Source organism: Rhinolophus sinicus, chromosome 15 (genome assembly GCF_057876585.1).
Source record: "Rhinolophus sinicus isolate RSI-liver-muscle chromosome 15, RSI-T2T, whole genome shotgun sequence".
In the NCBI taxonomy this organism is placed as follows: domain Eukaryota; kingdom Metazoa; phylum Chordata; class Mammalia; order Chiroptera; family Rhinolophidae; genus Rhinolophus; species Rhinolophus sinicus.
Genome location: NC_142515.1, coordinates 99,795,673 through 99,819,792, shown reverse-complemented (window position 1 = coordinate 99,819,792; position 24,120 = coordinate 99,795,673). Strand labels below are relative to the sequence as shown.

The following is a 24,120-nucleotide window of genomic DNA, read 5'->3' as shown; positions in this document are numbered from 1 at the left end:
ATGCTTCTCCAATGGCCACACCATGGCTGTAAAACTTTTGAGTTATAACTGATTTTTTTTAACCAATGATAGCTCAGCCGAACTTCATTCCTCTCACCACCTGAACGAATATTATTGAGATGTCCAATTGTTAAACATCATGGTTATTTGACAGCACCCAGTCAGGAGATGGTCTTCACTTTTTCCAACCTGTCTTAGAACCACAAGTCCAAACTCTATGAAAAGCTTCTCCCTACTCCCTTTAATGAGACATTTACCAGATCCCCTCTGGAATGTATGTTTTTTTTCTTATTGCTGCAAGCTAAATAAACATAATTTATTTGACTATGCCTGCGTCTTCAGTGGGCTTTGACTGGTGGGCTTAGAATAATAACTTATCTAATTTAAAAAATGGGCTTCCAATCTCCCAGAATTACATTTCTATTAACTACAATGAGAACTTAAAACTGTATTAAATATTAAATTATTCTTGTTTACAATTATAGTTTTCAACATCCTACTTTTATCTGATGATTTTAATGTTTTCTTAGTTCACAGCCTTTCGATTCCTCAACATCTGTGACTTTTCAGACTCAATATTCCATTCTTTGTCTGTATTACCATCACTAAGCCCTAACTGTGAGACCTGTATGCTTCAAACAATGTTTTTTCATATTTTATGCACATATATCTATCTTTTATTATACAGTAAGCTTATTAAGTGGAGGTTAAGGGAGAACACTGACATTCCTTCTCTCTCTGGAAATTAGCATTATAAAGGCAAACGAACAGCTATCTATCCTCGAAAATAGTAAAAATAGAACTACCATATGATTCTGAAATCCCACTTCTGGCTACATATCCAAATGAAATGAAATCAGTATCTCTAAGAGGTCTGCATTCTCATGTTCATTATTCACGGTAGCTAAGATACGGGAATAATCATACAAAAATCAGTGACTCTTCTATATACAAATAATGAAGAAAGTAAGAAAACAATCCCATTTATAAAAGCAACAAAAAGAACAGAATACTTAGGGATAAACTAAATCAAAGAGATAATATACTTGCACACTGAAAATGATAAAATGTTGGTGAAGGAAATTAGAGAAGACACTGATAAATGGAAAACCATCCCATGTTCATGGTAGAATACTTAATATTGTTAAAATATCCATACTACACAAAGTGATTCACAGATTCAATGGAATTGCTATCAAAATCCTAAATGACATTCTTAAAAAAAAAAAAAGAAAAAAAAACACTAAAATTCACAGAAAACCACTAAAGATTTTGGGCAGCCAAGCCATTTTGAGGGGGGAAAAAAAGCTGAAAGCAGGCATCACAATTCCTAATTTCAAAGTACAATACAAAGCTACAGTTTCTCAATTGTGACATCATCAATAGCCTTTGTATTGGAACGAAGACAGGCAAAAGGCATCATGGTATTACAGGTAGGTGATGTTATATTTAAACAAATAGAGAACCACCAAAAACCCATGATGTTTAGAATACATTCTACATGCCACTTTTGATGGACTATGTACCCTGCCATCAAAAACAACAATAACAAATGATAAAAAGAAAATTCAATTATTCTATAATAGTACATTATTCTTATTATGCAGTGACTAAAGTTTTTCCCTAATAAATAATAAAACTATAACAAAATTTTAAAAAATCATAAAGGTCACTGGCTTTGAAGTATAAATACTTTTATACTAAACTTAAAAGCAAATACCATTGAATCATTAATATGAAAAGAATTTTAAAAGGACATTTAATCTACCTGTTGCCTCAAGAAAGATCACCAAAGCTATTTCTTATGAGATGCTAAACACCTCCAGAGAAATATTTCTAAACTTCCCAAATACTTCAGAGTTTTATTCAACCTGATAGAAGGCTACATAACATGTATTTTACATGAATCTTGGTCTACCAACTAAGTGTACAAGAATGATAGCTTTTTTTCTATAATTTAATTTCCTGCCCACCACCAATCCATTGCTATAGTAAATTTTCCCAGAGCTATGAACTTATTAGTGCAAAAGCATTTGGAGTTTTGTGCATGTTGTCTTTTTGTACCATACCATTCTTAACCTACACTTTCCCCATTTCACAGGCTCTTTACTTTCTTAGCATACGGTTTTCTTCTCTCCCTGTGATCACTCTATTCTATGCAGATCTCCTAAACTTACACTCAGATCTGCCTACCTTTCTGGTGCCTTCTTGTTTAGTTTTGCTTATTTCCTACTCCTTCTGTAGACATATTCTTGAAAACAAGAATATTTTTCCAAAGCAAGAGATTTACCAAGAGCCAAATGCATCCATTTAGGAAATATAAGCTCTCTTCAGAGAGATTTCTTTCAGTTGCAACCTGAATTTGGGTTAAAATAATGTACTACTAAGAAACTGAAAAATATTCAAATCCTTTTATTGACCTCTTGTGTTAAAACTTGTGGGACGATTGACCATCCTCCTTGACATGGTAACATGTAAATCACTCACCTCTTTTCACACTAAATCCTTATCATGGGTTTTGCCTCTAAGTTTTTGATATTTCACATACAATAGAACTTTTACTCGGATACCTTAGATTAATTTCTGTCACGTCCAAAGGTACATTCACTTCCGGGAAACACAGCTCCATGTTCACTGCACATATCCCCAAAGTGTAATCAAAGTCTTCCCATTGCTCAGTGCCAACACTTCCTCAAAGCCAAGGCATTCCAGGCACAGGTTCCTGGCTGTGATTTACAGTTTGAGATTGTGATAATATAAGTTTGCCTTCACATTTACCTAAGAAGCAGCTACAACTCCTGTATAAATGATGTGTCACTCTTTTTGGTCAATGAATATACCATATTATAAAATATAACTCCTTCCTTCCTTCCTTCCCTCCCTCCGTCACTCCCTCCCTGGTTGTGCTGATTTTTATTTTGTTTTCCTCTGCATTTCCTACATTTTCTTGGGGGCAACATTCCTTAAATTTTGCTTCAGAGAAATGTATCTCCTCCCACTCTCAGCCTAGCTGTTTTGGTCTAGTACTTGACTTAAACCAAGGTGGTAGGTGACATAGTACGATCTTATTAAAACTCATTGATACTGGAAGCAGGCATGACTCATCTCCCATCATTATTTTGGGAATTGGTTTGAGTTATTAAAGAATCCAAACTTTTCTTCTCCAGGAATAAGTGATATGATTTGAGCTTCAATAATAGTGGTCATTATATGTGATTTCATGATGCAGATAGAGAGTGTGGACATTTGAACCATGAATAAAGCTGGAATCTGACTTAACCTTGGACTATTTAGACATTTGAGTCAATAAATTCATTTTATTCTGTTTCTTTTTACTAGGCAACATTGAATTTTTAATTAGCTTCCATTAGTGTCTAACATTTATACTTACTAGTCTAAAAATATCTTTCGTAACTTTTGCTTTTAATTTTTATCCTAATTTGTATTCCTTTAAATAATGACTAACAATAGTATATACTGACATATCAGTGTGTGTGTGTGTGTGTATATATATATATAAAATCTTTTAATATATAAAAAGTATGAGATACTAAATGCTTATAATATAAAAAAGATGCTTATAATATATAATAGTATAATATATAATATATAATAATATAAAAATATGCTTATAATATATAAAATTATATATATATATACATATATATATATATATATAATCTTTTTAAAAACTTAAATACACAGGTTACTTCATTTTTTTTAGTCATATTTCTGGTAAAGAATAGATCCCTATTTTCCTGTCTTAAAATAGAGTATTTATTTTACTACAAAACACTATCCAATGCCTTTATTTTTAAAATAGAAATACTTTCATTTCATGAAAGGGGTTATAACTTTTTTTCTGTGTCTAACTCTGCTTCCTTTCTTCAACCAAACTCTCTCTCTCGTGCTCTGGCTCTCTTTCTCTGTCTCTTTCCAGTACACACCTACACATTCACAACCAAAGATAATTGTGCAGTTATTTAAAATGAAGTGACTGCCTTCTAATTGTGAATTATTTTTAGTTTAAATAATGTCTGTTCAACACTGTTCAAACTGTAAGTTTAGATATGAGCAAAGATATAACTGAAATAAAATTAAGTATCTTATTTCACATTTGGATGCAGACTTTACAGGGAAATGTAAAGAACAGATCCATACAAGGCAAAATAAAGTCAAGTGATTTTTTTCAATGTGATTTAATTTTGTTACTGTTGCTGAAAAAAGATGAGCAAATGTTATTTAACCAACAGTTCAATAAATATCCTGGAGTATATATAAAAAGAAATAAATCTTACTCAAGGTCAGGACCTAGCAAAATGGGGCAAGTGTTATATCTATCAAAACTCACCAATTCTTTGTTAAGCTCTTCTTTAAAGTAACCATGTGCCAAATGACCAAAATTTAAAGGTGAAAATGAATTGTTCCAATGGAAATCTTCATGACCCTATAAAAAATATGTAATCGTCCTCAAATAATCTCAAAAAGTTCTTTATGAAGAGATAAAAAGAGATTTAAGTATTAATCTACAAATATTATTACATTTTTATTTCTAATTTTGGAGAATTTTTCTGAAACAAATATTTGAAAGGAGTAGGCCAAGAATAAGCTATAAAGATATTCTTAGCAGCACTGTATAACAGTATTTTTATATGAACATTATATCCAGTTTTAGGGCTTGGTGCAATAAATTAAAGATCATCCAAATAATAAAATATACAAATCCAATGAAAAATATACTTTATGAATATTTACTAGTATAAGAGGTTTATGTTTTCTTATTAAATGTACAATGTTTAAATGCACTAACTACAAACGTAAAGCCAATTTTGCCATAAGTAGTATATGTTTGAGTGTGTAAGTAAGTATTCTTTATTTCTTTCCTCAAGCCACATGTTTAAGGTGTAATAAAGGTTAAATAGAGTCACAGACTAAGTTTGGCCTTACAGTTGAACACCATAAGCAGCCCCCATTACAGTCTTATTTTGAAGGCACAAGAACCCCATCTAAAAATAAAATGTTCTTTACCTAGATTGGTTGTTAGTGCTTAAAATTACATCCGTGATGGTTCATTCTTTTGAGCATTTAAAATCCCACATTTAACCTCAGGAGGGCAGTGTTACTAATGAAGTAGATGCAGAATGAGGATGTAGGAATTAGGGTCTCAGGAAATAGGCAAGATGTATAGAAATGACACAGAAGGAGAAAAATACAAACTTAATTTTGCTTAGTCCTTGCAATGACAAAATCACTGCGAAAATCTGCCTATGGTCTCTTTGTCAGAAAACATTGTAAAACAGTCATGGCATCCATACAGATAACTTTTCAACTCAATTTAAGATTGAATAATTTATATTTCTAAGTTTAGAAGTGCTTTTCTATTGGAAGTTTCAATTTAAAGTATGATTCTCAAAGATTTAAAAGGTGACTATGACATTGCACTGGGCAAATATCAAAACAATCAACTTATTATTGCTGTTGAAGGCACAGTGACAGTGAAAGAGAGGCCATATTATTGAAACATAAGTGCATATGCTCATCAAGGGAAGCTTTTGAGACAGATTGATTTTCAAAACATCAATCCTTATGCCCATTAAAAATATATATAAAAATTCCATTAAAATCAACTTACCTTATCTAGAAGCACATTCACTGTTATAGAGATTTTAACATTTCTCATGCTGAGGTACCACATTTGTAGATCGCATTGAACTATTGATCATGAAGATTAAGAAGTAGTAACTGAATTCAAGCTTAAGCAAAGGAGCAAGGTGAGAGTTATACAAAGAGAATGACCTATAAATGATAAAACTTTTGGCTCATTTTATAATTACTTAAATATAAGCAAGATTTCTGTAATACTCTAGCCATATTTAATGCAAGAGAGAAGCAGCTGGACAGCAAATTAGCTGTTCTGTTACAACGTGGTCTGAGCAACCAAGTCAACAAAGAAATCTGCTAATCAAAGTTAATTTCTCATGAAACAAAGGCAGCAACTAATTGAAAGCTTCTGAGGCTAAAATAAGATCAACTTCACACTGAAAACCCTTGCAGCTTCTTGTAGTAAAGCTGTTGGGATAATATGAAAGCTTACAACAGTTTACAAGTGGTAATGCTACATTGTAAAACAGTTTACAATGCTATTTCTCACTTTGGCAAAATATTTTTACAAACCCCACTAAATTTCTCTCTAGTGAAAGGGCTTGATAACAGGTAAGAAAATTACAAAATGGATCCCTCAGGGTCCAGAATAAAAGAGCACCTGCTATAAAAGTCGACCATAGAGTGAGCCTCCCATGGCCTTTTCGGGGTGCCTCTCTCAGCTGCTGCTTGTGCACTAAGAACAGAGGCAAGACATAGGCCTGGGCTCTGAATCTCTTTTCCTCCAAAGGAGGGCACAAACAATTAACAGCAGCAGACTGGTAGGTGGGAAGAGGTACAGAGTGGATGACAGGCCTACATATGTGTGGGAGAGTGAGAAAGGATGAAGAAAGGGTGAGAGGCAGAAAATCCATGGCATGTATTGTGCTGAATAAATTATAGTGTTTCTTAGAGCCACACTTGACCAGATAAAAGTGCAAAAATGGCTCTAAGATGCAATTTCATCAAAAGGAGGGAAAGAAGTTTGAGCCACTTTTACGACATAGCACAGGAAGGCAGGAAAAGGATTCTAAAGCGACAGAAATAGACACCTACTGACATAGGACGAAGCCAAATCATACAGATAGTCTCAGAGTATTTTTGTCTTTGGTTGTTAAAAATAATATGTTACAGCAACTTAGGTACACACATATATATGTGTACATATATACATGTACACATATATATATATGTATATATATAATATGTAATAGGGACATACAATTAAATGTATAAGGATGTGCATTCATGTACATGTAATTAAATATATATATATGTAGTGCAATGTATAGGAATATATGATATACATATGATGTATATATCACCATTATATCATTAATATTATTATATACATATAATACATATTTTCTCTCTCAAAAGTGCCAGCTCTTGCAAATAATAACATAAATTTTAGACTATAGTCTTTCTATTGTGGTTAAAATACCAATTAAAAACATCTCTACTTTGCAATCTAAAGCAAACCACATCTTCCCTCTTCTTGGTTGCACATGCTTTCTCTCAGTGACTGCCACAGGTTGAATGGCTGGAAAACAACAGGACACAGAGAACAAATGCATGGCCAAAAGTTCTTACTTTAATTAACTCACATTATTTTAGATCCACATCTAAACACAATGACAGATTGGTATGAGATAGTAATTCCAGAAAACTCACATTAAAGAAATGTGAGAAAGAAGAAAATAAGTGAGAATATAGAATGAATGAAAGCATAAGTAAATACATGAATCAATGTAAAAGACGTAAGGGGCCTTTCATTAAGAATTATTCTAGTACACAGGTTATTGATATGCCTTAAGAACCAATTAAATTTGGAGGTTTGCCATCACTATATTTTGTTACATTTCTATCTACAAACCACTGCTCAGCCATAGGCAGTAAAACATGCAAGTATGCTCTGTGCGTCAGCTGCCTTTTCCATAGGAAAATCCAACAACACCTTTAGTCCATTTTATAACCTGAGGAATGCTGTATAGGTAATACTGATAAATAGTATTGTTACAGCACTCCATATTTTGCCTTTGTAGCGCTACTCTCATTTACATTAATTCTATAATCTTTGCTTAACGTCTGCCCCTCTTGTTACAAAACAACAACAACAACAAAAACCCTGAAAGCAGGGGCAGGGTTTCTTTTCAGTGCCTAATGCAGTGTCTTGCAAAGAGTAATCTTTCTGCTGTTGTTCTCTATGTTATAAATTTATGAATGAATGAATGAACGAATGAATAAATGAATTAATGGTTAAACATTCCAAAATGCAAGAAAGATTATTATATTCTGTTACATGCAATAGATCACTGGTTTCTATCTGTAATTACTCTCAGAAACATATTATGGCCTCAGAAAATGATCTGACTCTCAGCATTTCACTAACGATATTGTATGTGCTTATGAATGTGCAGTATGAACTACTAAGTTGCCAGTAACACCTTGTACCAAATTTAATCCAAACTTGAAAAAAAAACTTTCTAGATCAGATGTATAGACATAAACCATGCACAAAATTAAGTCTCCATATCTTTCCCTAAATAAAAGTCACAGTTTTGGGGATTTCACTCATGTCATGTTTTGCTATTTTTCTTAGAGATAGCAACCCAACTGGTCACTAGAACTTCAAATGATAACTTGGTAAAATTAATCTTTGGTCACTAGGTGATGTCAGTGTTAAAACACAAATAACCTTTAACAATTGATGTTTTAAACTCTACTACTTGCCTCATGTATACCTAATTTGTTACTTAGTTCAATCCATTATTCATGACTTTCTATAAAGAAAGACTTGAAGAGAAGTGTTATTTATTTCATATATCAATAGTACCAGCTAAAATGGGCACTACGGAATGTAATTTGAATTTTGAATACATGTTTGCAATGAAGAAGAGAGATCATGGAGGCGTGTACAACTGGAAGGTAAAGAAGCCACCTCCAAGGCGGTTGTTGAGTGGAATAAGTATATAGAAAGCAAACGGCTGAATGCATACAACTTTAGTTGTAATTTTACATTCTATCTCTAACTCATAAGCTTCCCTCCAGTCCCAGTCAGAAAACCCTCAGAAATAGGAGGGTTCATGCACTCAATGCCAAGGGTTTCATTAAAATATACACCACATATAGTAATTTAATAGGAGACTTGAGATAAAGAAAGGCTCAGTTCCCCAGGGAATAAAAAATAATACAGGGACTCCTTTGGCACAGAATTGTCTAAGCAGCCCACAGACATGCTCTGTGAACCATAAGGGCGAGCCAACATACTCAGATGAATTTTTAAAATAGAGAAAGTAAATTTGAAGTGCTTACAACCATCTAGAAACAAGTGAGAAAAGGAACGGAAACAACTAATAATCCATCCTCTAACCAGACATTAACAATCATATTCCTGGAAGAGAGGCTCTTTGGTTATCTTATATGATTTTATTAATGCAACTTGATTTTCTACAGTGAGAAATTGTTTTCCTACATAACTGTTTCTTAGTATTATCCTTCATTGTATGTGAAGCTTCTTAGGATACAAAGAAGATGCCCTCACCTCAATCCATTATTATAATCAATGAGAAATTCATCACTTTTAAAATGACTATAATTATTTCAATACTTCATGCTGTAGGTATTTCAGTGTTTTCTGCAAACCACTGAGTTGATATTTTTCAATTTCAGTAGGTATGCAATAAGCTACTTTTGCTCTGAATAAAATTTCATAAATTCTCCATCTGAATAAGACAGGCTATTCTTATAAAACATAGGAATTTTTAAAAAATCATAATGAATTTCCGTTTAGCTCACCAGTGGTCCACAAGACAAACAGAGGGGGTAAATTAAGAGGGGTGGCAGAATGCATAAATGGAAACTTTAATAAAATCTCAAGTCATATTTAAAAAGATGCTTGTTTATACTATATCAGGCTGAAATAAAAGAATATTTTTTGTCATTCATTCTAGTGGGTTATATATAAGCAGAATACGAGGCATGGCAATTAAGTTTGCAAACTTGTTGCACCGATGTTGCTAACCTTATTTGATATCAAAGGAATCATTCATTATGAATTTGTATCAACTGGACAAATAGTAAGCCAAGTTTACTATTTGGAAGTGCTGAAAGGCTATTTGAAAAAGTTAAATGACCTAAACTTTTGGCCAACAATTCATGGCTCTTGTATCACGACAATGCACCAACTCACATGGCACTGTCTGTGAGGGAGTTTTTAGACAGTACACAAATCACTGTTTTGGAACACCTGATCTGGCCCCCAATGACTTCTTTCTTTACCTGAACATAAAGGAAATATTGAAAGGAAGACCCTTTGATGACATTCAGGATATCAAGGGTAATATGACGACAACTCTGATAGTCATTTCAGAAAAAGAGTTGCAAAATTGCTATGAAGGGTGGACTAGATACTGGTGTGGGTACATAGCTTCCCAAGGAGAGTACTTCGAAAGTGACCATAGTGATATTCAACAATGAGGTATGTAGCACTTTTTCTAAGATGAGTTTGCAAACTTAATTGTCAGAACTGGTTACATTTTTTTTAAAAATTAGTTTTATGTGTACAAAACCTGGTTACATTTTTGTCTCAGTAAATCTAGTGATTTTCTTTCTCTTTCTTCTAATTCTTTCCTAGCCTACCACACAAATTTAACAGAATTTGTATATTATTGAGCATGTGCGGATTCCTATATGTCATTGACCTTTCATGATTGCAGGTGAAAGAGAAATCAAAACCCCTGAAATTCATGATTTTAAGAATGTTTTTGAGAATCCCTCTGTCTAAGAAGCACACAGCATGGAACCATCCTCTTTCCTGCATCCTTATTCTGTTGCAGATAATATTTCCATTCCTTCACTAAGAACCTCAAGGTGATCAAATTTACAGATTAGCTCTTTCTTGAATGATATTCTTCATTCTCTCAAACAACAGTTCCCCGGATTTAGATTTTACTGCAGAAGCATAATATAATGTTTGGATCTCTACACCTCTCTCTCTTTCTCTCTCTCTCTCTCTCTCTCTCTTTCTCTCTCTCTCTCTCTCTCTCTCTCTCTCTCTCTCTCTCTCTCTCTCTCTCTCTCTCTCTCTCTCTCACACACACACACACACACACACACACACATTCTGTTTTGACCAAGGAATCATCTGTTTTCAGCACTACTCATTCATCTCTGACCCAAAGCTCCCCTCTGTCGTCATTGTGCTGTATTGTTTCTGTGCCTTTTCGTGTTATGTCTGGATGGATTTTACTTCAAATTATAGCTAATTCTCTAGTTTGGCAAACATTGTGGCATGCACTGTTCAATGATACAAATTATTTCCATTCCCTCTTCTTTTGGGAAGTAGAACAGCATTCTGTTAGTGAAAAGAAAGCTTAATAACCATATTGTATTCTACCCTGATAAAGTTAATTGTGCCCTTTCCCCCAGAGGGGGTTGGCCTGGGTGGGGGATAGGATGGCCCAGCACTGAGCTCTGAAATTCAATGGTCATCACGGCCTAAACTTAACACTGCAATGCTTCAGTCCTCTGGCTGAGGACTGGAAAGGCAGTTTTTTCACTGTGAGGTAAAGTGGGTCAACCAAGAGTGAGTAGTATGTTTAAGAAAGAAAAAAAATAGACACCCTGAAGCACAACTTCCAATAATGTAGCGCTGCTGGGAAATCAGAACATTAACTATAGAGTCTTGGCTACTGCAATCAGAGATAAAGTGGATATTGTTGATCTGTGATCACAGGCTGATAGTGAGGGAGAAAAGCAGGATTTCAAAGACTGTCAGATTCCACCAACACTGGTTGTAGTGTGTTTTTGTTTTGTTCTGTTTTTTTTTCAGTTTTCTGAAAATAAAATTTAATATATCCCTGCTCTGTCGTCTATGACAGTTTCAAATCTATGAAAACTCTTCAGCGATAAATGTGATAACTGTGTCAACAGTTTCTGGGCACAAAAGCCACTATAAGCTCAAAAGTAGAATCTTAAACAACAAAAATCAATGTACATTCCTCAGTTGTATTCAATTTTTGATTGTTTCAAATAAAGGAAAATAAATCTATTTCTGGAAAATTATTCATAAAATAAGCTACAATTCCATCAACATGACTGCATATCAGATGTACAGAGATTTGTACACATCTAAAGCAGGAGAAAGATTTTTGATGTTCTATAGGAATAAAAAACCCTTTTTAGCACTTACTCTTTGATGTATTAATAATAATTGACAGATAAAGAATTTAAAATGACCGATATCTCTTCACTAAAACTAGCTTTATCTAGTTGTATTGATTCGTCCATTAAAGTTTTCTTCCTCAGTTGCAATCATTTCTGAAAAATAAATCCACAGTGTGTCCCAAAACCACAGGTTCAAAGCATACAGTATAATATGGGGCACTTAAATAGAAAAATCCTAATCTATTAAAAAATATATATTTGAGGCAATCATCTCCCATTTAAGATTTTCCCATATGACACACTAATTTTCAAAGAAGCACAAAGAGCAGCGCCACCACTTAAAGACCCAGTGGAAGACATATTTAGTTTAATCAGGCACGATTGCTTTGCCTGGATGAAATAGAATGCTTTTTATTGCTTCCTCTGAATTTTGAACACTGCTGGTTAATTTAATCTCATGTAATTTTAGGGACATGCACATTATAAGAATAAAGGAATCAAACATAAAATTCCCATTCCCTTTACTAATTCTCAGGTATGTTAACATCCCAATGTGACAAGTAGTTAATATACTTCTCTTTCAAAGTTAGAGGGATTACAACTAACCAGCCCACAAAAATATATTTTAGTGAAAAATACAGATAATGTAATGGAATCAGCCTTTCACTGATTTTATTTTCTAAGACAGAAAATGAAATAGGCTTATTGATATCCAAGTTCTGGACCTCATAGCTATTGTTTTTCAAAGAGAATTTTAAGATACCTGGTTTCCAATAAATATCATTAAAAAAATCAGCATCAGTCTTTCCTAAAACATTTTAATTGAAGTATAACATATATACACAAAAGTGCTAAATGAATCATCATGAATGAAGCCTACTTATGTAACCAGCAACCAGATATAGAAAAATAATATTTCCATATTTATATTGAGAGACCATTTCCCAGTAATCACCAAATCTTTTTCCCCCCCAAGATAACTACACTCCATGTATTAGTGTGACCTTATTCTCTTTGCATTTTTGTAAATGGAATTATATTGTCAGGATTGGCTGCATAATTTGAGAGAGACATGGCAAAATGAAAAGGCTGGAACACTTGTACAAAACTCATTAAATATTTCAAGACGCTGATAGCAGAACATGAAGCAAGGTATGGTGTTTGTGTAACTGCACAAGTTACACACTGATGCAGCTGACTCTGTATACCTTATAATGTCTACATACAATACTTGTTGTCTCATTTTATTCGTGTAATCCATCATTGTTTTTTCTAAATTCTCTTTTTTCTAAATTCTACGTACTTGTTTCTTCATTGGCATTATAGTATCATTTGCCATCACATGAAAACAATGTAACTTATTTAACTATCTTCTCTTTTTGGAAATTTGTGCTGTTTCCAATAAGGGTGATTATGAATAACACTGATATTAAATAATGTTAAATTAATTGAACAAGGAAGTCATTAGACTGAGGTGGTTCTAATGCTTCAGCAGCCTACATTAGCAAATCAAAACCTAAGCCTGTAAATAAATACCTCAAGGTTAGGAAATCAAAACCTAAAGACAACCAATGACAAACAGCCAAGTAGGCTTTTTCAAATAAGGAAACCGCCTAAGTTACAGCCAATACAGTAAGTTCCTTGGTTAAGTTCCCCATCTTCTGTATAAAGTTTTTCCCCTATCTTCCATCTGTGGAGTGTTCCTAGCCACTTCCAGTTTGGCAATGCCCAATTCAAATTGATGTTTCCTGAAATAAACTCTTAAAAACTTTAATATTCCTCAGTTCATCTTTTAACAATATTCGTGTGCATATTTTTTGGTGGATATTTGCACTCATTTCCACTGGACTTTTACTAAAGAATGAAATTTCTGTACTGTACTGAGCATGTAAATAACATCTACTTCATTCAGATATTGCCAAACAGATTTCCACAGTTGTGGAATAAGTTTAACATCTCATTAAGGTAGTTCTATTTCTAATTGGCACTTGATTTTATAATGAATTTATGTTTAATTTTTAACAAATGTCCAGCAAATGTTGAATTGATAGTATAATTTTTCCCATTTACTCCATTAATATGTTAAAATATTATGTTATATGCAAATATTACATTAAAACTTGCATTCTTGGAATTAATCCTAATTGATCATGATGTATCATCCTTTTGTGTAACATTATACTTATTCAGCCAAAATATTGCTTAGAATTTCTGAATCTCTTTATGGATAAAATTGACTAATAAGCTAACTTTCTTGTAAGTAAGTTCCTTGCCAGGTTTTATAGTAACGTTATGTGTACTCATTTAAAAAATGAGGCAATACTCTGAAAGAATTTTGTAATACTTGTATTTTATTTTGTTTTGTTAAAGTTAACAAGTGAAGGCTTGTAAGTCTACACTTTTTTTATTTTGAGAAACTTTTTGATAGGAATTCAATTTCTTTACCAGAATATTGGATTACTTCAATTTTTATTTTATTTTTTTTTTAGTCAATCATAGTAAGATGTGTTTTTCTAAATGTTTGGTCTCTCTCTCTCTCTTTCTTTTCCTAACACTTTTTCCGGAGGTTTATAACTTTTATTAGCTACTTCAAATAATTATCTGCTTTGCTGAGCCTAAAGTAAGTTTATTTTCAATTTTATTGATTGATGCTCCTATTGTTACTACTTTTCCTTTTACTTTATGAGATTAATTAGTTCTACTTCCTCATATGCTTTCAGATATAAAATAAGGTCATTGAATGTCATATATTTTCAATATATACATTTAAACTCAGCTCTTTTTATAGCCCATAAGGTTTAATTATTTGTAATAATTCAGTTAGAATTATTTCATAATTTCTGTGATTCTTGTTTGATCTATGGATCATTTGAGATCTTGAATAATTTTCAAAGAAGTGAGGATTTTTTACAAATTTTAAAAATTGTTTTAAGTTTCATTTTACTCTCATCAAACAACATACCCTGAGAGTTCCTTGAAATGTTTAAGTCTTTATTTATGGTGCAGTATATGATCAACTTTGGAAAATAATTCAACATTAATTAAATGCATTAATAATGCATTTGAACACAATATTTACTCTTTTAATGTTGGTAAAAACGGCTCTTTTTGTCTATTATGTCAGGTTTGCTAATTTTGTTCTTCCTATTTTCTACATTCTAATTGATGTTTTATGTGTCTTTGTCCTATGAGTTTTGAAGAAAGCTTTGTGGAAAAAGCATTACAATTTTAATAGCTTAGATTATCTCCTAGACATAATATATTTAATTATTAATTAGTTATTAATTTTAGGTTAAATATGTATTCAAACCAACTATTTAAAACAATTGGAGAAGACACAAGATAAAAGGGAAGCTAGGGAGGGTTCAGCTTTTGACTAATGAAAATTCAATTTATATCACTTTTTCCCCTAGTCTGGTCTATACAGTACAGAGAAGCTAGAAATACAAAAGAAAGATGAGCTTATTGGTTTGAAATGTCAGATAACCAAGTTCAGACATCTCAAAGCAGTTACAAGCTGAGAAAGTCCTGGAATACGAGGAGCCACAGAGGATCATGCCTGACATATGAATATAAACATGCCTCATAATACTGAACGTCCCATGAACCGTGCTTGTTTAGGGGAGGTTCCCAGCATCCCAACTTTAGAAAGCATGAAATGGAAAGTTTAAATCACTGAGCTGATATTTCTGCTGACTCCTAATGCAGGAGAAAAAGAGTTTGGAGTTTCACAAGTTAGAGAAAAAAGGTACACACTTTGAGCTTTCATTTAAAGTTCTAAAAGAAAGACTGTCCAAGAATTAAGGCACTTATCAAGTACTAAAAGCAAAACTGAAGCAGACTTAACTGAACAAATCTCCACACAAAAGAAGTAAGTTCATAATTTAACTGCTTTGTAGCACAAAATTAAACACTTTTAAAATACAGGTAGCAAAATCCAAGGTCTTTATAATGTACAATCACTAATGAGCAAAACAATATCAAAAGTTTGTAAACACATGAACACAGGAAAAGGTGAACCCCTACTTAAGATCAAAGGCAGACAATACAAAATATGCCCAGAGATGATTCTGATATCCAAACTAACAGGCGAGAATTTTATATTAGTTATTGTAAATATAATCAATGACACAAGTGAAACCACGGTCAAAATAATTGAATAAATTTGGAATCCTAGCATTGATATGGCAGTTATAAAAATAATTATGTTGAAATTCTAGAATGGTATATTATGATGCTTCAAAGGAAAATTTAATTTGATAGTCTTAATGGCAGGAGAGGAAAACAAAATGGTCAGTGAAATTGCAGTCATATTAATAAACATGTCCAGTTTTAATAACAGAGGGAAATGATTGTTTTATAAATGAGCAGAATCACAGTTCTGTTTTGACATGTGAGACAATATCAAGTAGCCCAAAATGCAAGTAACAGAGTCTAAGAAGTAACTCTTTGTGCACAGGCTGATGATTTTTACTACAGAAATAAAATGGAGAGTCCTTGCTTTAAAACAGCTTTATAGGGGGAAAAAAGCTGGTCCATCTTCATTTCTTATTAAAACAAAAAATAAAAGCAAAGCCAAAAAATTAAATAAAAACAAAAAATAATTTGGTTTATGGATTAACTTTACTTTATGAAGAATGAGAAATAGTGACTTACCGTTCTTTCTGGGCAACGAACGAAATATAAAATTGAGGAGCAACAAAATGGACATGGCTTCCTTTGAGAACAATATTTCTCCACATATTGTGACAACACAAATTTACCACAACCAACGTTTTAAAGTGAGTGAAGGGAATAGTTTCAACCTTCTTCAAAAAGAAATGCAATATTTCTGTTTTGTTCTTTCTGACTTTTTTAGTATTATTAATAAAGTTTGGTGATAGATACAATAGGATCTATGATTCATGGGAATCTGCTTTGAGTTGAATCTTTGGATTAATATGGTCACTTACCCTGAATGTGAGCAATCATGGAAGTCCAGTATGACTCACATGGCGATTAGTGTCTGTCATGAGAAGAAATCAGAAGAGAAATTAGAAGTTGAATTGAAAAATAAATTTTGCAATTTCACACTTATACCTGGTTTTGGTTGAAGAGACCAGCAACATTATATACAGTACCTCATCTCGGTTCAGATTTAATAGTGTGTTTTCCAAGACAATATAAAAAATAATCTGGCTGTTACAATACACATTTCAAAGATTGCTTTCCCCAATCACACCTGAATTATCTTGCTGGCATTATACAAACAATCTAGCAGTGAAAATTCCCATGGTAAAGCTTTTCTATTCCCAACAATGCATATTATTTACATGTATTTCTTCTAAGGATATCAAAACAACTTATGAACATAATGTTCATAGCATCCTTGAGGGGCCAACAGACTTCAGTTAACTAACTGTCATAATTAGAATCCAAATTCAAAGATAAGCATTGAAGTTGTGTGTGTGTGTGTGTGTGTGTGTGTGTGTGTATATATATATATATATATATAACATTCCAAAGGAATAAAATAGTTACACATGGGAGGCAGTTTATTGTACAACACATTTTCTTATTGTTTAGAGCTTTACAATCACTTGCTAGATAACTAGAATTTTTTTGTATATTTAAATTGCTCCTATATTGGCTGTTTTTAATGACTGAACTACTACATAAATCTTATCCATATCTATCTATCTATCTATCCATCCACACACACACATATATACATGTATATATACACATACATATATATGTATATATATATACATACATATGCATATATATGCACACATATGTACACACACACACATATATATATACATATATATATATATATATATATATATATATATATATATATATATATATATATATATATATAATCTCTTTATTGTATCTCAAAAGTAATAATCATTGGGATTTTTAAATGACCATTTTATCTCCAGTCACATATTTTCACATATAAATTGGAAGACTGGGAAAACTAAATGTGAGCAGAAAATATAATGTTTGCATTTGGAGAATTATTAGAAGTTTTATTTTTCCTCCTTACTTGACTTCAATTATGAAGGTAGCATTTCTTTCTATTTATTTATTTATTTATTTACTTATTTATTCATTCATTCATTCAGTCAGTCAGTCACTTATTTCAAATTTTTATTAAATTTGTTTGGATGACATTGGTTAGTAAAATTATACAGGTTTCAAGTGTACATTTCTATAATACATCAGCTGAGTATATATTGCACTGTGTGTTCAATACCCAGAGTCAGAGATTAAGAAACCTAACAACTAAGGTGACCACATACTTCAGCATATAAACCAGGATTGTTTTTAGAGTAAAAGTAAGTGGTACTAACATGGACCTCAGAATAACACACAAAACCAGAACTATCCCAGGCAAACTGAGACATACAGTCATTCTACTATAGTACCCATACTATAACATTTTTGTTTTCAAAAAGTTTGAATATATCACACTCAAATTCAGTCACCACAATTCTAAAGATTTTAAACATTAAAGCTGTCTCCAGTTTACCAAAGTTGACCCCAAAAGCAACAGAAAACCTGAATAGCCTTACATTTCTAAAAAGAAAGGAATAATAATAATATTTTAAATATTTTCACATAGAAAACTCTACCAGTTTTACAGATGACTCCTCTGTAATATTTATGGAAGAAGTAATATCAATACTGTACAAGCCCTCTCAGAAACAAGGAGGGAATGCTTTTCAATTCATTTTTTGAAGCTAGAATCATCTCAATACCAGAAAGTAAGGCCAATACAAGAAAATGACATACAAATATACTTATGAAGGTAAACACAAACATTCTGAACAAACTATTAGTAAATCAAATATAACCCCATTAAAAAAAGAACAAAACATGGTAGGTTTATTGAGAAAAAAACAACAATGATGTGTTCAAATAAAAAAATCAAACAATAACAGATCCTCAATCTTCCCAATTTTTAACAAACTTACCACTTTTGAAGAGTATTTATCAGCTATTTTTGTTTCATGTATCTTGTAACTTTTCAATGGTCAGTGGGCTTTTATTTAATTTTTTTAAAAAGATTTTATTGGGGAAGGGGAACAGGACTTTATTGGGGAACAGTGTGTACTTCTAGGCCTTTTTCCAAGTCAAGTTGTTGTCCTTTCAATCTTAGTTGTGGAGGGTGCCATTGAGCTTCAAGTTGTTTTTCTTTCAGTCTTAGTTGTGGAGGGTACAGCTCAGCTCCAGGTCCAGCTGCCGTTGCAGGGGGCACAGCCCACCATCCCTTGTGGGAGTCCAACCGGCAACCTTATGGTTGAGAGGACACACTCCAACCAACTGAGTCATCCGGGAGCTCAGCAGCAGGTCAGCTCAAGGTGCCGTGTTCAATCTTAGTTGCAGGGGGCGGAGTCCACCATCCCTTGCGGGACTCGAGCTGTCGAACAGGCAACCTTGTGGTTAAGAGCCCACTGGCCCATGTGGGAATCAAACCGTCAGCCTCCGGAGTTAGGAGCATGAAGCTCTATCTGCCTAAGCCACCGGGCCAGCCCCATTATTTAAGTAATTTTTTCAATGTTCCTTTCCTGGACTTCATTGAACTTTATAAACTAATCACAGAGGGATTTTTTCAGATGCCAAAAAAGGAACAAGAAAGAAAGAAAATAAAGTGTTTTTTAATGTAAAAATAATTTTGATTTAAATTAAATTTTAATTTAAAAATAATTTTACCAATTTTTTAAAAATATTTTTCTTACATTAGCCACTATCATGTCATTGATCCTGTTCTTGGAACTGTTAATATTTTCCAAAATTTTATGATATTGTCATATGTATTGACTTACCCATCTCACTGCTTCTATTAATCTAAAAATACATTTAAAATCTAAGTCAATAAGTGACAAGTGAACAAAATTCTTCTGTAAAACAAATTCATTTGTCCATTCTTCCCAAAATGATTCTATAAAAGTGTGTTTAAAGAAAAAAAATGTCCCCAAACTCTACTGAGCACTCATCATCATTACTCTAGTGACATCTTCACAGTGTGACAGAATCTTATTACCCTGTCATTCTAACACTCATTGGTTAATTTCAGATTCTTAGGATGTCTCTTAACTATAGATATACCTAATATAAACAGTTTTTCTTGTTTATCAAATTTCACTCTGTAATTTATCCTTTTACAATTTTAATTAAAAAATGTCCATGTTTCCCTGAGAACTTCTCTGCACTCTAAAAAGGAATTGATTCATGGAAAATAATAAAATACCCTCAAATGACAAACCCTTAAATACATGATGTACTTAGTAAATATGGAACTGCTGAATAAGTTAGCTTTTCAATTATACACATACAGAAAAAGACACTCCGAAATAAAACCTAAGAAAATGAAGACACAACTAGACAAGTTTGGTTGTTGGTTGGCACAACTAAAAAATCATTAATAATTTGTAAATATGCTATTTATGTTAGCATAATACTACCTATAAAAAACTCACAAGCATGGGAATCTCCAAAATTTAGTGAAGAAGCTGATGCTTATTCTCATGAGAACTTCTCTTGAAATGGACTATTAAAACTAATCTGTATTTGAACATCGGAGCACATGTATCTTTACGGAAAAATGTTTTCAGAATTTTGGGTTAGATAGCCAGGAGAGGGATTGCTGAGTCATATGGCAATTCTATTCGTAATTTTTTGAGGAACCTCCACACTGCCTTCCATAGGGGCTGCACCAATTTGCATTCCCACTAACAGTGTATAAGGGTTCCTTTTTCTCCACAGACAGCTTTATTTACGGTGGCCAAGACATGGAAACAACCAAAGTGTCTTTCGATAGATGATTGGATAAAGAAGATGTGGTATATATACACAATGGAATACTATTCTGCCATAAGAAAAAATGAAATAGTGCCATTTGCAACAACATGGATGGATCTTGAGATTATTATGCTAAGCGAAATAAGTCAGACAGAAGAAATAGAGAACCATATGATTTCACTGATATATGGTATATAAAACTGAAAACAACAAAGGAACAAGACAAACAAATGAAGAAACAAAACTCATAGATACAGACAATAGTTTAGTGGTTACCAGAGGGTAGGAGGCGAGGGGGTGGTAGATAAGAGTAAAAGGGATCAAATATATGGTGATAGAAGGAGAACTGACTCTGGGTGGTGAACACACAATGCAATATATAGATGACGTATTATAGAATTGTACAGTTGAAACCTTTGTAACTTTACTTACAATTGTCACCCCAATAAACTTTAAAAAGAAAAAACAAAACTAATCTGTATTTACCCCCGTTGCATTGCTTTATGACAGTAACCACATAAAGATCAATGTGGTTTCAGAAAGGCAGGGATGCTGACAGGATTTAAAGGTAGAATAAATATGATGTTTTCAGTTTATTTATGACTTTCTTTAGGAAAGATAGAACAATTGACTCCCTGTAAAATAGCATTGCTTTATCTTTCAGTCAAAACCAGGCAGAATAAACATCTCAATTTCAATAGCTCCTGATATATTAATCTGTTTCCCCCATCACAGCTATAAAATGTTGTATTTCAAATGAGTTGGGAGTATAAGAACAAACTATATCTACAATCATGACAATAACAGGAAGTGGTGATTAAAATTGAAGCTAACATTGAGTATCCATAAAATTATCATAGTCTTTACCACCATACTGTATGGTGTTTTGTGTTTTCCCCCCTAGTATCAGGAAGTCTTAATGACCTTATGTAACCTGTGTTCCCAAGATTACAAGGAATTAATGAGGGATTTGAACCCAATTTTGTCTTACTCTAAAACATGCACTCTTTACCACTAAATTCATGTTGCTTTTCCACATGAAGAGTCTAGTTCTTTCTTTCCATATACCTAGAATCCTTTTTTTTTTTATAACTGTTTTTAAAATATGTGCATTGTCTGGTAAAATGAAGGGCAGCAAAGCTTAGGTTGAACTATTACAGTTTCTTGAAACTGCTTCAGGAAAAAAAAAAAAAAAAGGTAGAGTATAGACCCTTAGTGTGAAATGTCCTGAGATCACTAACAGTGCTCCTTGTCACTCAGACAAGGTTGAACTGAGATTCTTAGTAATTTAAAAGGCTTAGAGGCCAGTATTTATTGAGGTATTTATAGTGGACAGAGTACTGGTAGTTAGAAACATGTTTGTTTGTTTTTTCTTCCATCTATAGAGATTTTCAAAAGCCCCACATGATTATCAAATGCTTATATTTAAATGACCAAACTAAATGAAATGTTTTCTTTATCTGTCCTTTTCAAAGACTCCCTCTTCCTCCCTTTGGTCAAGGCAAATTCCTCCATTCACTTATGAGTTTAATTCCATCGCTTTCGCTGGCATGAAGGAAAGGGAAACTAAATGAAAGTCAAACAAAACTTGAAGTCCATATTTACATGAAGAAAATTACCAAAATAGACCTTTCATTATCATTGTACGTTTTCCTTAACTCCATGTGTTCTGCTGTTTTCCACTCTACTGCCCTGTGACTATCCAAACCCTGAGCTTTCCCTCCATCTTATTAAAATTTAACCTCAAAAAGCAAATATTAGGGGTAAAAGAGAGTCTATTCTTCAATACCAACTAACTATAGACCTTAGTTACTTTTACATACGATATCAAATCAGACATAATGTATTGTAAAAGGACATAGAATTGATTTGAGAAACATCTACTTGAATTATTAAGAATTATCTATAAATGACCTAGATAATTCAGAAAATCCCAAAATGATTATTGGTAGCACAGTGTTAATTTGAAAATGCATGGAAATAATACATAGGGAATATTAGGATTAAATTCTCATATCTGCCCCTGGATAAAAGTGTGTTTATGGCATTTCCGTAGTTAATAGACAACAGCAATAAAAAAACAAACAAACAAACTTACAAACAAACAAAAAAAGGAAGGAAGGAAAAGAAAAGAGAGAAAGCAAAGTGGCTTCAAGGAGGTTGCAGGCTATAGAATCAGACTGACCTTAATGAAAATGAAATCTGTCAGGTTGGTGGCTGTCACCTCCCTTTGAGCTTTAGCGAGTCTGCTGATATACATGTAACCCACACTATGAAGAGAATCTGACTTCATTGACAGGTCATCTAGAAAACTTCTAGGAGAGAAAGCAGTCAAGCAGCCAACATACTATTTGAAGGAGATTCAGACTGTCTATTGAAGCTAAGAAAGATTATTATAGTAGCTCATTATTCACATTTCAAATTATCTCTGAATAAACTTCTGAAATAAATTAGGGATGAAGTGTAAAATACTTCAAAGAGGAAATCAATTAAATGCTTAGACATAAGGGAACCTATTCATATGAAGTCACTTCTTTTAGATGGCTATATTTTTATATTTCTGGAGATAGTTAAGAAAGGACTATAGCTTGAACATGAACTTAATCTGATCCCAGCACTGAAAAAAAAAACAAACAAAAAAAAAAAAAACAAACAAACAAAAAATTCTTCCTTATTATTTTTTTTTTTCCCAACACAAAACACCCTTTATTCCAAGGGAAATCAATGTGGGCCAAATTTTACTTTTTCTAGTTCTTACTATCTCTCTAGTAATCATGAAAAATGTGTCTATTTCTGAAGCAATTTAAAGGTAATTTTAAATAAAATACTGTAATTCAAATGGGTTTGAAGCAAAGAAAATTACCACACACACACACACACACACACACACACAGAGCTTGTCTCTAAATCTTTCTTTTCCTCAGTTGTGACATAAGCCAAGAGAGGAAGCTCATATCCCGTGGCCAAAGCTATATACTATCATAAACTTAAGTCCCAGACGTTAACAAAAACAGTAACAAATCAGTTTTCTTAAGACATCTGTCCTTAAACTTGTAGAACATAGTCTGAAGAGATGCATTCTCCCCTCCATCTATTGGAATAGATAATTTCATTTCTAAATTAGTGATGCTTGGAAAAGGGTGAAGATGGGCCAAATTAAAAAAAAAAAAAAAAAGTATTATATACATACACACACACGTATATTAGCTATCATCTATCATCTGTCTACACACACACACATCCATGTATGTTGTTATGGACTGAAATGTGTCCCCCCCCAAAAAAAAAACCTCATATGTTGAAGTTCTAATCCTCAATGTGATGATATTTGGACTTGGAGCCTTTAGAAGGTAACTGGGTTGAGATAAAGTCATGAGGATGGGGCTCTCAAAATGGGATTAGTGCCCTTTTTAAAGAGGCCAAAGAGCTTGCCCTGTCTCTGCCATGTCATCTACAAGCCTGGAAGAGAGTTCTCACCAGAACTCTACCATACAGACACCGTGATCACGGACTTCC

General features: G+C 32.9%; 1 long non-coding RNA gene across 1 annotated transcript in view; it reads right to left on the bottom strand.

Moving 5' to 3' along the window:
* The window catches only part of LOC141572842 (uncharacterized), a 214,144-nt gene that overhangs the window by 136,933 nt on the left and 53,091 nt on the right, over positions 1-24,120 (bottom strand). The window contains exon 2 of the long non-coding RNA XR_012498335.2: positions 16,761-16,813. This is a non-coding gene — a long non-coding RNA (uncharacterized LOC141572842). The remainder of the gene's footprint in view (positions 1-16,760; positions 16,814-24,120) is intronic.